The sequence below is a fragment of the Erithacus rubecula genome, assembly GCF_903797595.1.
Source record: "Erithacus rubecula genome assembly, chromosome: 12".
NCBI classification, from domain to species: Eukaryota; Metazoa; Chordata; class Aves; order Passeriformes; family Muscicapidae; genus Erithacus; species Erithacus rubecula.
Genome location: NC_136664.1, coordinates 9,050,717 through 9,068,901, shown reverse-complemented (window position 1 = coordinate 9,068,901; position 18,185 = coordinate 9,050,717).

The following is an 18,185-nucleotide window of genomic DNA, read 5'->3' as shown; positions in this document are numbered from 1 at the left end:
ATGTGTTGTGGATGAACTGGTGAGCAGAAACTTAAAATAGTCAGGGATCTGGAGCTGGGGTCACATGAAGCAATAGTAATGTCAGGGGGAAATTGTTTGCCATCTCCATGAGTGCTTTTATTGGTAATTTAGATATGACTCCAAGATCCTGGATGATGTCCTGAATTCAGATCTACTCACTATATACATGAGTATTGATGTATTTTCTTATATATGATTGTTGACAGGAGATTGTTTAAAATGGAAATCAGCATTTTATTCAAGTTTTCACTAGTTGAATATAAAGCTTTAGACTGAATTACTTATAAAGGATGAAATGCTGGTTGAATTAGATGGATTAGAGTAACATACTTTCAATCTAAGTTCTCACAAACTTAAAAGCTATTTAGCCAAGGAATTTTGCTCCAAGCTCTTTTCTGTTAGAATTTTTTTTAATTGTGTGCTTAAGAAGAAACTGATATGCAATAATTAATGGGGACTGCATGAGATTTTTCATGGAATGTGTTATATTTAACTGAAATGGGAGGTGAACTGAAGAATGCTAAAACGGGGTATTGAATGACCATCAATTAAGGAAGTTGCTACCTGACCTTGAGTCTCAAAGTGTATTGGAAGGACACTGTGTTTGAACTATGTTGCCATTATATTATTGGACTAATTAGTCATGAAACTAAGCACATTTCTCAGAGACATTCAAAGCTACTAAATAAATCCTTGTAGCATTGGTTTCAAATCTGTTAAACTCTTTTTTCTTGAAAAGAAAAGTGGAGATACAACTTAGGCAAGAGACTATGAAGGCTGACTTGGCATCTATTCTGAACTCTTTCACACTCAGAAGTAATTTTCATCCCTTTACAGTTCCAGATCCTCTGTTAGAATAGACATACTATGTTATCAAGGCTCACATAGTAGGCTGTGGTTTGAACCAAGGTACCAAGTCCTTGCCTTCTGCTTCTTATTGCAGCCTTTTTTTATTCTTACCTCCTCCCTTTTGCCAACACAGACACTTGCTTGTGATTATTTTTATTTTTCAGCTGAATCAATTCCCTGATTTGATTCACTCTGGGACCACACAAGTCTTAGGGCTGCCACAACAGCAAGGATGGCACCTTAGTGAGAAAGGGTACCTGGGAATGGAGAGTGCCTAAAGAGGGAAAATGGGGACTGTTGGCCAGTATTAGTCAGTACAGCCAAAGCTTCACTAGCTTCAGGCCCAGAGAAATACCCCCCAGCAGTTCATATTAGTCAAATGAGACTTGCAACTTTCTTGCATTAAATTATCCCTACAGATGATGAAAGTCATGGCAAAAGAGCCCTCCTGAACAAGGATATGATACATTGGGAGACAGTTTGCTTTTTAAGTTGTGTGATTTCTGGGAGCAGTTAAAACAAATGTTATTTCCATGTAATTGAAGTTGTATTGTTAAAAATACCAGTTAAAATGACTGGCTACTGGCAGAAGAGCTAGACCAAAACAGATCTCTGAGCTGGCTAAACTTCTCAAGTATTTATGCAGTTTGTAGAACATCATGCACCCCTGCAATGAAATCTGTGCTGCAAGAGTTGTGCTAACAACAGCTGCTCTACTGTCAGGCTGGCTGTGCTTTCATGAGACCTAGCTCTAAAAATGCCTCCAGTGTCCATACACTCTCAGACACATTGGGAATCATTGGGCCAGTATCTGCATTATTTAATTATTAAAACAGTTGTAGTTCAGGTGGACTAGCCACTGATTTTGATGGAAGCAATGCAATTTTGTGATGGAAATCTGCATTTCTGAGCCTAGATAGTGACTTTAGGGAAGACTGTATCTTTCAAGCCCTAGACATATTTATTACTTCTTGCTAGCTCTCAATAGGGATCATGGCAGCTGATAAACAATTCATTCAAGTGTAGAATCTGAAATTAAATATCTTGTTCTACCTCCTTTATCCTCCCACTATTGTTTCCTGAAAGCAAACATTTTGAAATCATTATTGAATCCACAGCCTACTTGTAAATGTTTGCCTGGGGAATTAGTGCTATGGGAGAGGTTTGGGTTAGTGTCTGTGTAGGCTGAAATCCTCTGTCTGATTTGGATGCACTGTGATCAAGTAAGTTTTACAAGTGTGACTTGTGAAGTCCATTCTAGAAAAGTACAGTAGAGTCTCCTCCTGCCCTTGCATCACACTCTCAGTTCTGCAAGTGCAACTGTATGTACAACTATCTGGCCAACTTCCCTGGGGAGCTGATGCAGAGTAAAAGCAAGCCTGCAAAAGAAAGTGGGTTTGTTAGGTGGAATTTTTTGATAACAAAGGGCCACTGCTGCCAGAAGAACCACTCAGGAAGCTCCTTTATTCCCCTCTGGGATGCCTCTGAACCAGGTTATATAGTTCCTGGGCTACCCAGGGCCCCACAGTTCACATTACCAGATGCTTTGGACAATGTCTCAGTCCTAAATGAAAGATGAAAACAGATACCTTTTCAACACAGAAGTGGCAGCTGGAAGTATTTAAAGGGTAGATATTGGCAACTACAAATGAGTTGAAATGGAAGCTAAGTGAATTCTTGTATGTCTAACAGACAAACAGCATTCTTGTACAAAGTGAGTTGTCTTTCCTGGCAGTAAAGCACTCAGACTTGTTTCTTGACTGGATAACAGATGCTGTGCTTCTTTTCTATGCATGTAAGATAGCAGCATTTAATGTTTGGAGGAAAGTTAGTCTGCAGCAAAAAAAAAAAAAAAATGTGCCAATTCAAAGTGTGGACAAGAGAACAAATATATTTCATCTTGCAGCAGATTTTGAGTTAACTGGTTTTAATTGTAAGAGATTATTTTTAAAATAGAGCTGCCAGAGGCTAAATTTTGCAGATCATTAAATATAAATAGTTTTTTTCCAAATGGCCATCAGTTCTTCTCTTTAAAGAAACTGCTATACAGTTGCCTACTCTTATGAAATTTCTGGGGTTTCCTAGTGAGATTTCCCTCTTTTCTTCTAAATCATGGTATTCATTCAGTTTTTATCAAGGTATTAATAGCTATGGTAACCAACTGTCAGTGAGGACCTTGTCCAGTCCCAGGAGTAACAGGAGCCAACAAAAAGGAACATTTTTCTTTCATTCCTTTCCTATGGTTCTCTTTGAATTATCTTTTGATAATTTGCCACAAAAAGCAGATTATTTTGACAGAACCAGTTTAGGGAGTGGCTCCTTGTGTAGCCAGACTGGGCAGATCTGAGAGGACTGACAGCTAGAGGTGCTGTGGAGGAGCTCATGTCTTAACACAGACCAGCTGCACTACTCTGACCATGTCCTCAAATTCAGCAATGCTCCTTCTCAGATCAAGGCAGGGGAGATGGAAACTCTATTCCTAAAGTCTCCTGTGATACAGAAGCCAAATAAATGTTCAGTTTATAGTTTGTATGATTTCTGAATGATAAACTTGAAGTTCTGAATGCTCTAGACAGGCAGATGAGTCTGATCCTTTGCTTTACTTGGCTGTGAATGAAGCCAAGGTTTGCAGAGCAGTCCTCTGTACTGAACTGCTCCCAAAGAGCATAAGGGATGGAAAAAGGGAAGGGAAAGGTCCAGAGGAGATAATTGAAAAAAAAGTTGTTCCAGGATCCACACTAACCTTTTTTTACTACTCTTTGATGCTGCTCCTGAGAATTTATTATTTTCTAAATGAATGAGGTGATGACACCTTGAACAATATGTCTTCCTGAGGAGTCCAGGTATTTCTCACAGCTGCTGGGATAGGTGACAGACAATCTACACAGTTATCTGTGAGCCATGTAATATATACCTAGGAAAGCATATAAACTTTTGGAACCATTACTCACACTTGAAGGCAGATTGGCAAAAATAATACAGTTGGCTCCAGTCTCCACGTTCCTACCACATCTATAAGCCTAGATAAGATAGAAGCTCTTTTAAAAGGATTTATGCATTTGAGTTTTCTTCTGGCTCCAGATTTTTTTCTATAGATTAAAAAAACACAAGCATGAAGGATTACCAAGAGTCGTTTCTGAAGTAAAAGATTTGGGAGGGGAGGAGCAAAACAAAAATGTGCCTCTGTTCCCTAAAACAAAAGCAAATTCTTTGGAATCTCTTTATGGAGGTTCTAAATAGGGAGTATATACCCTGGTCAGTGTGTGAAAGGTACTTAGTCTAGTCTCAGTGCCCTTTAGAAAATATACCAGGCCCTGGAAATATCACTGGGGAGGCAGATCTGACCTGTAAACAGACTGAGTGTTAGGGATTACCTCCTGCCCCATGGAAAAACAAGTACTCTATTATATAGAGTAATAACTCAACCCTCTATTCATAAAAGTGGGGAATGAGCAGCTGCTTAACAGCTCTTTTTGGTGTGTTATAGAGCCTTTAAAATTCTGTCCATGAACTTTTACATACAAATACCTATATTGTGTATCTGGTTTGGGGGCAGCAAACATACTGAATCTTGGAAGTTTGTACATTCATGTGGGGTTATAAAATAGTCTGCATATTTTAGTTTTTAATTTCCCAATAAACTGCAAGAGTCAGTAACAAGAAGCTTGTTCATGCAAAAGCAGTGTGAAATTGCAACCTTATCCAGGGTGGGAGAGAGAAGGAGACCCCATGGAGGGCTGTGTGTGACCCTTTTAAAATAGATATCTCCTTGGTCCTAATAGTGCAAGTCTGATTTATAGGTGGATCAGGGAGCTTTTGCAGGTTAAAATCTTTATTTTCCACAGTGCTGCCACTCCCCTCCAAACAGTTTTTTTGAGGGGAACAAGGCAGAAAGAAAAGGAAGTAACAAGGATGGTTTAAGACAGAACTGCTGACAAAAGCAGCATTTGTCAGACTGTGTCCTGTAGATATTAGCTGCCTTTCTTGATGTGGATGTCTGTGACATTAGAAATATTAAAGGTTTCCCAGCAGAGCTAGTCCAAGGAAATATAAACCAAGCCCATTTGTTTAATTATAAAAAACTCCCTGATCTATCAAAAGGGAGAATTGCCACTACAAAAGAGATGTGATTCCTTCAGCTGCCCCTGGTGAGGCAGAGCACTCAAAATTTACATGTACACCATGGCCCTTCCCTGCCCATATGTGTATTTGTCACATAAAACTGTTGGTAGAAAAATTTCAACAAGTTGAAGTAACTTTAACTTTTATTACTAATTTTAGAGGCTATATCCAACTGACTTAAAATGAAAAAAATATAAATTTCTGAAAAAATTTTCAAATTATATGTAGTTTTGGAGGTAACTTACTGATGGTAGACTACTTACTCCATTAATTGCTAAAACCCAATCCTACTGCTGTGTGTGGTGAAGCTTCATCTCTAGGAACTGCCATAAGAACTTGGTGGGTGTCAGAATTACAATTCAAGTCAACTGAGAGGCATTTTTGATTTTGTGCCATGTAACTAAAAATCAGAACAGAAGTTGTCTTTCAAGTTGAATATATGGGGACTTTTAATCTTGTAAAGTGAAAACAGTTCTCTCTTCTTTAACTGCATGCAGTTTTTCAGTGCTAAGCAAAATTTTACATTGCTGTCCCATTGTCTCTTTTAGTAACAAGAGGCAAAGTGAGTTTACGTAGGAGAAAAGTCTCACCATAATCTTCTATTTTTAGAACTGAACTCTTCCCCCACAACTCCTGAAGACAAAACACAATGTGTGAGGTTGACTACCCTCATCATATTCCAGCTGAAAACAGAAATAAAAGTGCCAACATCACAAATAAGCCTTTTTCTCACAAGACTTACAGCACATTTTTTTCTGACAGAAAGCATTCAGATGAATTTCCAAACTCTTAGATGTTTATCTAAACTATACCCACAATTTTTAACCTTTTGTAGCTTTCCTTATATCTGTGACTAAAAAATACATTCATCAGGGCCACGGCTTAGAACAACAATCATCCCTAGTGGACAAATAGTTTGTTTTCAGAGTTACTGTTATGAATTGTGGGGAGGGGAAAAACTGATGAATTGTTGCCTAAGTGTTTTAAAGATTCTCTCTTATTTGAAGTAAGCTTTAGCCTGTTTTTCCTGATTTACTATCTATTTCATATACATCTTTCTGACAATGATCCTTTAAAGTGATTATCCTTCTCTTTACTGAATGCAAAATGTCTTTTAAAGAAAGGTCAACATGAGGAAATTCTATAGCAAACCCTGTAGCACTTATAATAAGCCTCATTATTTACTGTTCAGATTCACTTTCTGCAAGTTTCGCTGCCGACCAGCCTCATCACAGCTTTTCTTCCCAAGTCACTGAACAGCAAAGTATTCAGAGCATTTATCCTGAGATCCCGTCTGTTCGTGGTGCAGGTTGGCAGGGGTTTGGGGCTGGTGGGGCGCAGGGATGTGACGGAGCCGGAGCGTTTCTCGGGGCTGGTTTTGTCTGATGCACGCAGCCCGTGGCAGCGCTCTGCCTTTAGCCTGGCGCTGCTGACACAGCTCCGTGGGGCCGCAGGGATCTGCGGGTCAGAGCCGGGGGAGCTCACGGCCCGGGCAATCCTCCCCTCTGCCCCTAAGAAAACTGGCTTGATTATAAAATGGAAGCTGCGCCAGTTCCCTCGGTCTGGCTCACAGGGTGGTCTCACAAATGGTTCTGCTGAGGCAGCTGAGCAGATGGGACGCTTGCAGGGCACAGAGGGAAGGAGCAAACCATTGCACTGGCATTGCCTAACACCATATTATTATAAGCTTCTGAGTAAAAACAGATGCAAATATTAAATTTATTTCCTAATACTTGTAGCTGTAACTGCAACTTACCTTAATGGCTAGGTTGCTGATTTTAAGGGAGGAGGTTTTGAGATTTAGGTATTATAACTTATCGTGTAGCCTAAATTAATTTATTTCTTCAAATTGATTAAAACATTGTTAGAGAAAAATCTGTAGTTAATACACCCCAGTTGGCATTAATGGCAGTCTAAGTAAGTGGTATGGATCAAAGCATTGCTTTTTCTGCTAATTATTCTTTAATTGCTAGGCTAATATCATCTTTGGTTTGTTATCTGGCACAGTAAAGATACATGTTTAAAACAGCTACAAAGGTCCTGCAAATGGGATCAGGTCTGGCTCTGTTCCCTGGATTAGAGTGTGCTCTGGCATTCAGTCAAATTGAACCAATTCCAGTGATTTCTGTACTGTACCTGACTTGGGCTGGCTTTTCCTGCAAGTCTTGTAGGTCAGAAACCTGTGATTATGCCTTTGCTGCCTTGCATTCATTCTCCATATGCTGTTCTTTGATCAAACCTTCAGATAGCCCATGGTTAAAAAGCTTTTTTTTTCTTTCCTTCCCCAATCTCTGCAGTCTGGCACAAGGCAAGCAATTGACAATTTTTACTGAAGCAACAGATTCATTCTTATCAGTACCTTATTTTTGAAACTGGATGTGTTCAGTTGATACAAATTGCTCTTCTTGTTTTAATTTTGTGGAGAAGGAGATGCAACAATAGAGGAACAGGAAAAGGTTACATGCAAAGCCCTGTCTTTTACATGTTTGTTGTGGGCTCATTGCGAAATTGGTGCATAATGAGAGAGCTCTGGTACACACCCATGGAATACCTCAGAGGATTGGCTCTGAGGCATAGGCAGGTGGGCTGTTGGTGAGGAAAACTGAGGTGGTCAAGTTATGACTGAGATACAAGTCCCATCCTGATTTATTTTCCCAGGGAAAGATCTGCAGTTCAAGCGCTGTGGGTAGCGTGGTTTATTTGAAATGTGACTGCAAGGGAGTGTCATGAGTGACCGGGGGTGCCTGGGAGAGGTCACCCCTTCCCCGAGCACCCACCAGGACATGGATCCGAGCCCGAGCTGAGCTGAAAAACCTGCTTCTGAAAGAAAATGACTCCATTCCCACCTTGTTCTGCCCCAGGCAGAAAATTAACACAGCAGAAGTGAGACATTTCCATCCGGTTTAGTGAGTTTGGGCAGTTGTCATACAAGGGGGTCATAGGGAAGAAAGTGTGGAACTCCCCTTTCCACACAACTGGAGCAGCAATCCCACTGCACCTTTACTGTGCTCCTTCTAGCAAACCACTTTTACCAAGTCATGCTGGGCCATTGGTGACTTTTCTGCTGAAAGATGTTGCTGATCCCATGTTGGAAGTATCAGCTTTGGTGATAATTTTAATTTACTACTTGCCTACAGCTAATTGTAGTTGATGTCAGCCTTTTAGCAGCAGGCTCTGGGGCTCCCAGAAGGGAGGTTGACCTCGGAACACTGAGGGTCCCAGACCTTCTCCAGGAGCTCCCATCCAACACGAGCTGAGCTGGCTGAGCCCCTCCCGGATCCCTACCGGATAATGAGCCAGCTCAGGGAACCGAGACAAAAAGTTGCTTTCTTTGGAGCACGAGCCTTGAACTGGCTGAGGTCCCTGAGCTGCCTTAGTGCTCAGTGCTCACATCAGCACAAACCACCCGGCAGCCAGGGCAGGGCGAGGGCCAGCCCAGGGCAGCTGTGAATTAGGTTGGCTTAAGGTGTTAGAGAAATACACTCTGAATGGAAGCAGAAAAAATATAAAAACTTTCCTTCCAGAATACTGTTTTTCTTGAACAATTGAGCCACTGCTTAGAAATACAAGGATATTAAGCACAAAGGAATTTAAATCCTACATAATTCTAATTTAGTTTTTAATTTTGAGTCATATTTGGGCCAGTTATGTTATGAATATTGAAGCAGATTTCCCAAAAAAGGAGTTATTTCCACCCTTTCCCTTTTGTTTAAATACCTGTCATTCTGGTGATATTATGGGTTAATTAGTTTATTTTCTGAAATGTATTTCTGGGATATTTTCCCTTTAACTACTTCAACCCATAACCTCATGTTCTGAGAGTTACTTAACCTTTGGTCTTGTACAGTTTACTGGCAACCATTCCTTTCCTTTTAGGATTTCTTATTTGTGATTCCCTTAGCAATATAAACCACATATAGCTACTATTTCCTAACATGAAGCCTCACACAGACAATTGACGTTACAGTTAATTATCAGAAGACTGTTAGATATTTCACAAAGTTATTGACACCAGACATGCTGTACATTAATACCAAATGTTTGACATCATTTACTGTAAGAAGAGATTGCAATCTCAGATTAAAAGCATATTAAAAAGTAGATCAAATTTATTTTCCAACTAAAGGACTACTGTAGGAAAGAGTTAACATTGCTTGGATATCCTATGTGTAGTTCTATGCCTTAAAACGTTTGGATTTCCTTCAAGTTCTGCTCTAACATTTCTTGGCTTACAAATGTTTTCTGCACTAATTTTAAAGCTTCATTTTAAACTCTTACAATCAATTTTATGTCTCAATAAATTATTTGTTGGGGAATCCCCAATGAGAAGAAATCCAAGAAATCCAGTAAGACTATATTTAATACTCTGAAGATACATAAATACCAATGTTGAAACTATTTTTAGTTTGATCTTTTGTCTGATTCACTGGTCCATACCAATTGTTTTGAGCCAAGCACAGTCAGAGCCTGGTAGCCAGTTGAACTGGGTTTACAACTTTGGAAGCTGCTTAGACGAATAACTTTCATGTACTGTCTTGACTGGAAAAGATTAATTTTCAATTTATGGTCATACTGCAGCAGACACACCCCTCCCTTTGTGATAATAAATACAAAACTGCATTCCATGATATGGATCTTTAATATGTTGACTGGTTCTGGAAAGTGCTACTGTAAAAAAAATTAAAGTATAAAATACACTTTTTCTTCATACAGATAAAACTTGGAGCAAGCAATGTCCCATTTGGTGCCTCTGGTGCTTTAGAAGGCTTTTCCTTTTAATGTTTCTTGAACAACTGTATAAACCCAGAGGATTAGAGTCTGCTGCAGGAGAGCACCAAGAAGGGCAGCTGTTGTTCTCTTCAGCATTTTTTTGCTGAGCCATCAGGACAGCTTAATGCTAGTACATGCTAAAAAAGTCATGCATTATAGTGATTGTGGGTACATACAGTCCTGCTGAAACCACTCCATGGCTGATTGATTGTTTCTCCTTTTTTAGTTTTGCAAAACTGGAGAAGATGTGTATGTTTTAATTCAAATGGAAAGCTAAGTAGCAGATTCCAGAGACCTTTTCTTATCTGAGTATATTTAGTTCAGTAAAAGGGTTTATTAAGTTAAAGAAAAAATTGCCATAAAACTACTTACTAGCCCCTCCCTGTCTGTATTTTGCCCATCATCATGGAGGTGACCAGTTTCCATTATCTTATATTTTTTGCCTCCCAAATGTCACTACCTGGATGTAACTACTATTATGATACTTTAGACTTACAATCACAGAAATCAGAAATAAATGACAAAATTAGAGAGTAGTCTGAATGCTGAGCAATTTTCTAATGCTACATTTTGCAATAGTTGTCTGCTTTCTAATTAATCAACAGATTGTGAGCCTCAGTGTCAAAAAATGCTTTTTAAAAAAAGTCAGACTGAATAAAAATAAAACTGAATAGTTAATTGTTTTTCCCAGGAGGCAGTGCAGCCTTGAATGCTTTAAATGTTAACTAGCAAACATTTTAAATGATAAAGGCACATGACATTTTGTACAGCTAATCATATTTTCAGTCTGTCAAAGTCAAGCAATTATAACGCCTCAAAAAATTATGCAATGAAGTACATGAGAAAAAAAAAGATTTTGAGCTCTCTAAAGTATGTATCAGGGATGTATTCTGTATTTTAGCATGAATCACTCCCAATGCCACAGATTATAGGATTGGTTTAGAAAAATTCCATTTTTTAATGGGAAGGTAATCTATTTAAATATGGTACAGACCTCACAAATTATTTACCAGTCAAATAATACCATAATATTGAATTTTAAAAATTTAGCCTTTTCTCTTATTGGTTTTTTAATAGGAAAATACTTGTAGCTTATTGGTGTTATTGCTTCTTAACTTATGGGAGAACCAGATCCTGGTCTCCAAAGGAGTAAGCAGCAGGTCAAACATTTTATTCTGTATTTCTAGACAGATGATTTGTGCATATTTAGGCATCTGTGGCCTTTCTGATAATGAAAGCAAAAGGACTGATCATATGATTTGGTTTTGCTCAATGATTAAGTGACATGATTGAACCCTTGCAATAAGATTTCTAGTTTGAATACATGTTAAAAATCAGGTTTTTGCGAGCATTCATTTAAACTCCGTTATTTTGTTCAATACAAATTACCAGCCAAACCATTCTTTTTATACATAGCTGATGAATAAATATATAGGATTTGCAACTACAGCAAAACTAAATTAATTTTAGTGGGTGAACCTTTTCTGAGTAATATTCTTCCAGAGCTGACTGGGATCACTTTAGTAATTGAATAGTTCATTCTCCAGCTAGGAAAAATACTGAGATAATATTTAATCAGTTATTCCTTTCTGTGTTTTGTCTTTTCTACTTTCCATAAATTTTTAATATACAGCAGCACTTTTATCCCTATCCACTCTGCCAATATATAAGGAGCTAGATGATGCAGCTAAGCCTGTTCTTGGGAAGGGGTTAGGGTAGAAAGATAAGGATCAGGACCAGGCAGCATATCAGATGGCTGACTGTAATGAGGATTGATTCTGTGACCAAATCAAATCGTTAAAGCTCCCAGCCCTTGCTCTGTCAAAGAAGAATCAACCCTCTTACATGCTGCAATCTGGACAGCAAGCCAGGCGGAAACTCAGTCAACTAAAAAATGGAGAGGCAAGAGCAGCTAATGAAAACCACCAGCTCTACTCCAGTGCAAAGGCAAAAATAAACGTAAAGCACCTGGCTGGCCTGTTTGACTTTAGACCAGGGTGGATTACAGCAAAAAAGACACATAAGCACCTGCAGCAGCTGGGGTACGGCAGTGTGTTCACATGGTACCTCTCAGCTGAAACCTGTTGTGTCCAAATTAAGACACTGAGTCAGAAAGCTCATTAGGCACAGGCTGAGCAAGGGGTGTGAGCATATGTGCTCTGAGATTGCACAATGGATCCACAGAGGAAAGGTGGAAGTCCCAGATCCAAACTGCCAGGGAACCTTGCAAGTTTTCCGCACCACTGGAACCCATTGTTTCGTGTTGGCTTAGCCTGACCCGAGCCAAGGACACCAGAGGGTTTGCTCAAGGCTGACAGTCCTGCTCACTCAAGAGTGAGCCCATTAGGCTTCCTATGGAAACCTGGGAATAGGCACATCAAGGAAAGTTTAATAATACATTTATTCTAGTTGCTTATTCTGAATTACGGTGAAAGGCTGTAATGAGGGGAAATACTTTTTTAAATTAAAATGCTGATGAAGAAACATTTCTTTATGGATAAGCAAAGTCTATGTAGCATTTATTAAATAAGAGTGTATAAGGAGGGATGACTTAAGCACATGAGGTTGTGGTTATACTTAAGCTAATCAAAGGATATAAAATATATATGTGAAATACAGAAAAATTATTGCACCTACAACTGTATGTGCATTACACTTGAACAAAACAGAACCACTCCATAGAGGGACCATAGTTTTTATAGATCCTTGGATAGAATAGCTAAAGGTACAGGGACTTGGGTTCCATTTTGCTACAACAGTTGTGATGCCTCTCCTTGTCCAGTACAAAGAGAAATACCAGCCCAAATGTCCAAATGGAGTGTATAGTAAGCAGTATTTCAGACTTGAGAGTCCTTACTCAGATGCACTTGCAATCTAAGTGAAAAGAGGAACAGAAATCATATTACCCTCACCTTAGAGGGAAACTAAGGCAATGTTTTGTTTCTATATAAATAGCAAGTTACTTGTGCCCCTCTGAAGTCTGAAAATTAGACTGCACGAAAGGGGAAGCTTGGAACAGAGCCCATATTTTCTACATCCCAGTACTGTACAAGAGGGCAGTCTGCTGGCTAGTGAACAGTCAAAAATGGAAGTTAAAATATGGAAAAGTAAGTAAAATGCCATCTTAGTCCGTTTTTCAAGGCTAAGAGCTTTTATGAAACCTCATTTGAGTTTCCACAAATATTTATCTTATGCAAACATCACTGTGCATTAAAGGAGTTTGTTCTTGTTCTGGTAGCAATCTCGGTTGTCATCTGATTTCACTCACAAACCACTTTAGGCTTTGTAATAAGACTCTAAGGTATCTGTAAAAGCAATCATTTCAGAAGCAAGTACTTGTGCTGGGAGTGTTGTTATATACTGATATCAGTAATAATGCTGCTGATCATTTTACTTTGTCTTCACTCCATGATCTGAGAACAAAATACTGTGAATATAAAGTCTGTGAGGAGAGCCATGCAGTTCACTGCCAGGTTTCTAGACCCTCTAGTCTTTTCAACATGTGTGATGGTAACCTCCAAACAGGAGGATTGCAACCTGCTCTGTAAAAGTCTAGAAATAAAAAGCAGCAGCAAACTTTATGAAGTAATGTCTGCTTTACATGGGATGTTAAACAAACAATAAAGCAAAGCAATGATTGTTTTATGTAAAAGTATATTGAAGAGAAATATATTAAAGTGCATTTAATATGACTGCAGTAGGTTTAGGAGAGCGATGAAATTTCTTGGGGAAAACTGTAAAATGGTTACATGAGACTGTGACCTCATTAAGTTTTTATGTGGGTATGTTTTTGTCAACACACACCGTGTAGGCAATTTTATTTTTTTTTTAACTTGGTAATCTTGCTATTACAAATGCCCCATTGATCAAACACCAAGCTCAAGATCTAGATAGGAGTATTGTAACTATGTCATGACAAAGGAAGACTTAAAAGGATGACTGTAGATTTTCACTGAAAATGTATCAAAGTTCAGTCAAATTGCTGTCTTGTACTCTGTGTTTTGCTACTGTATATTCTAATGCCTGAATTAGCACAACTCCTAATTTTGCTAGGAAACTTTCCAATGCTATGCAATCTACTTTTGTTTTTGTTTTGCTTTTAATTCCCCAATGGCAGAAGTTTCATATTTCACCCAGGCACTGGTAATTAGCCAAGGAAATTATTTAAAATGCCAGATGTCACATATTAAATATAAATAACCTATGACCTTGTGTGCAGAATGCAAGCCTCTTTCCTATATGACTGCTGAATTTAACCTTCTTCAACATAGGCTCAATGCTGAAATATTATCTTTCTCCTGCAGAACACCATTCTGCTTGCTTAAACAATGGATGTGCCTTGTTAGCTGTAAGAGACATAAAGGCTGTGATAATTTTGTTTGTATGCCATTTGCAAATGAGTTTAAGAGTATTAAGTATACCCATTGATCAAAAAATGCCCCTTGTTGTACTCATGCTTTCTTCAATAGCAGCTGTAAAAGGCATAACCATTGCTGCAGCCAAGGAACACTATCTGCTCAATCCAGGAGTCTTTCTCTGTGCTTTCTCATCTGCCCTTTCTATGCCACACTGGTGTGTGTGGCTTTTAAACAGGTCCAGATTCAGCCACAAATGGGAATGAGATCAAGCACATGAAATGCAACCTTCTGTGTTATATTGCTAATTCAAGGCAGTTTGGTTGATGGAATCATGCAGAATGAATGCCTGACCATGCGTCTTCCAAAGCCTCTTCTGGCTACAATTGCACAGCTGGCTTTGATTTGCTGCCCATAGGAAGGGGGGAGGAACCCCTATTACTCCAACACAAATACAGATCTGGGATGTGGCTGCAGATCCAGAATTCCTAGCTATCCAGCATCAGATGATGTGTGGAAAATAAAACACAGCACAATGTAGCCCTCAGGTTTTTGGAGCCGAAAGTCACAACACGCCTAAAAAATAGCCACAGTTTGGAAAGGATTCAAATACCACAGGAAGCACGTTCCTTCCTTCTCAAGTCACATGCAATAACTCCAGCTCCTGACCAGATCAAGGTGTATCCCCATCTGGATGCAATAACACAGCCTAGAAGCAACAAGGACAGAAACCACCTATGCATATTAAATAAATGAATAAATAAAGGAAACTTCTCCTCACAAAACCACAAGTGAAATAAAGTTGCCCTTGTTACTGCCACCGTTTCATTTCTCAGTAGCCAACAAAAGCCAAGTCAGCCATCCATGCCCTGGACCTCAAGCACCAAGGCTGACATAATTCCCTGGAAATTGATGTGAGCTCACTCACGTCAGTTGTTTTGCCAACTCATTTCCAGTCACACCCCAATTACTCTTTAGCTGTCTAGAAGAGGCTTGAAGGTGTATTACTCTTTACAGTATCAAATAGAGGAAGGATGTGCTTTTGGTGCAGTACAAGAGAGTCAGCAAAATGAAAGCTATGAAGACAAGATAAGAGGAAAGATTGATGTTGGCAGTGGAAGTACTGAACTCAAAGACATTGTCCTGGTTTGAAAGGACAGGTGTCTGCCAGTAAAGGCAGAAGTTTTCCTTTGAAATAGAGACTTTAATTCCACTCTTAGCTTTCTTAATGAATAGTGGAGACAAGAAAAAGGGGAAACAATATTTATTTTACAGTTAAGGGAAATGAGCAAGTCATTAATAACAAAATCTTTAATTTAGCATATTCACTAGAAATATACTCTGAGCATCTTATCAAAGAACATGGATCAAATACTTGTGTTCAAATCCTCCTTATGAAGAGAACAAGTTTGGTTGTATTTTTCACCAGGGACATGCATAATGAATAATGTACTGGTATAACAGAACAGGAAACTGCTGTGGTTGCTCCATTTGCTGTAATCTGACACAACAATTATTTAACAATAAGACAAAGTCTAATTCAGCTGCTTTGAAAAGCAAAAGATTACCCAAAAGTTTTCAGACAAAAATTAGCTGTTAAAAGTAATTTTATGTATAGTATATTTTACTGACTCGTTCATCGTAGATCTGTTTTCATTCAAGAATGTATGAGGGTTTTTCTTAACCACAGTTAATCCAATTACACATACTTTTCCAGCTTGTCTTGCTACGTGACCTTGGATTTAGAGATAAAAAGAGGCTACAGGCCAACTGGGTGTGAGCTCCTTATAAAGGTTGGGTCTTCCTTCAGGAGAGGGAATTGTCTACCCTAACAAGAGCATGAATCTTTGGTTTAAGTGTTGTAAGAGCTGTAGCTATAGCTGCTCATGTATTTCAGTAAAGAAATAGCTAGTGGTGTGTGGGAAGTGATAATGGCAATGATAGTGCTTTACAAGATAAGTAAAAAACATATGGCTGGTTTTACACTAGAAGCAACTTCCCATTTTGGGCAAACTCCTGCTGTCCCAAGTTCAGCAAAGTATTTTTTAATATTATGCATTCTGTTTTCACTAGAATTGCAATGTCACAAAGTAGCTTTTCATTTAGGCTTGCCTTCTTCAGCACAGATTACTGACCTTCCTCAGAAGTGCACACAGAGAGAGAATTCACAGAGAATTCACTGCACTCTGTTAAGGGCCCCTGGACTGAGGATTATTCACTGCAGCTAATTCCTCTTCACCTGAGCCTTCTTTTCTCACTTTCATTCACAGGCTCTAATGGACACATCCAGGTACAAATGCATGCCTGGGATTATGACATGCCTGCTTGGATCTGTCTAAACAGCAACAAAAATGGAAAGACACTGTGCATAGAAACAATTAGAATTATTTTAGAGTCAAACCATGTTGATCTCCAGACGGCCATAGAGTCACAACACACTAACTAGTTCAGCTGACTTTTCAACTGAATAATGAAACCTTGGAGATAGCAATGATATTTCTGATTAATATGTTTCACATCCCATAACAAATCAAACTGTGAATATTACATAACTGACTATAAGGAAACTTGACTATTTGTGAGTAGTAGTTTAAATCTCATCAATGCCCAAGTTTCAGCACAAACCTAAAATCTAAAATAGATCATATGTATTAAGGATTAATATTTTATTAATTCCACAGCACACAATGACTGTTTCATCAAGTCATAACCACAAAATAGAATCACAGAATCATTTAGGTTGGAAAAGATCTCCAAGATGATTGAGTTCAACCTTTGACTGATCACCACCTTGTCACTCAGACCAGAGCACTGAGTGCCATGTCCAGTCATACCTTGGATGCCTTCAGCAGTGGTGACTCCACCATCTCCCTGGGCAGCCCCTTCCAATGCCTGACAACTCTTTCCATGAAGAAATTCTTCCTGATGTCCAACCTGAGCCTCTCCTGCCATAGCTGAAGACCATATCCTCTCATCCTGTTGCTGATTGCCTGTGAGAAGAGGCTGACCCCCACCTGGCTACAGCCTCCTTTCTGGGAGTTGTGGAAAAGGGATAAAGTCTCCCCTGAGCTTCCTCCTCTCCAGGTTGAACACCCCCAGCTCCCTCAGCCCCTCCTCACAGGACCTGTGCTCCAGACCCTTCACCCATTTGCTGCCATTCTCTGGACATGCTCCAGTACCTCAATGACTTTCTTGAGCTGAGGGACCAGACCTGGACACAGTACTCAAGCATTAACCTCCCCTCAAGTCTCTTTATGATTTCTTAGAGTGCAAATTCCAGACACATCAGGACAGTTGTAGTTTCTATATTGCCATCTCCTGCAGCTCATGCTGTAAGAACAATTTAAATTCTACATTTTATTTTGCCCTTCTTTTTGTCTTTCCACCTTAGTGCAAGGCAAAACTATAGATTGTGCTATATTATCATGCAGGCAGAGCATCCTGAAGTTTCTGTGATCTTCAATCTGACTACTGGGCTTCCTTCATGGATGACATGCATTGCTGAGGAATATTTTAATTAGTTTTCTTGTAGTTAAAAACTTTTAGATGCGTATCTTATAAAATGCAAGGCTTGGAAGACCCTATTCCATGCTTTAAAATTCTTTTTGGAATTGGTTTCGGAGAATTCCCCAGCGCTCCAGAGCCTTGGAGCAGAGCTGTGGTGAGCAGAGAGCGAAGGGCATGAGGAAGTGCCGCAGTGCAAGCCAGGGTGCCGGGCACTGGAACAGGGGGAAGCGAGCCAGGAAGGAGTGCTTGGACAAGGTTCTCGGGCACGTGGGGGGATTCTCGGGGTGCCCTGTGCTGGCCCAGGAGCTGGGGGACCCCTTCCAGCTCAGTATTCTGCGGTTCTGTCTGCTTGATTCCCACTGCTCCCACTGAGCCGGAAGGCGAGCAGCTACCAGCTTTGAGTCTCGGAGCCAGCATTTGTTACCCAAGCGACATTCCTCAGCTTACGCCATCCTACCTAATTATTCCAGTCATTAGTTGGTGCCAAGAGCACCATCTATTTACATGCGGTGTTTTAGAAAGTAACTCCGCACGCCGCAAGGGAATTCTGCCCCTTTGCTC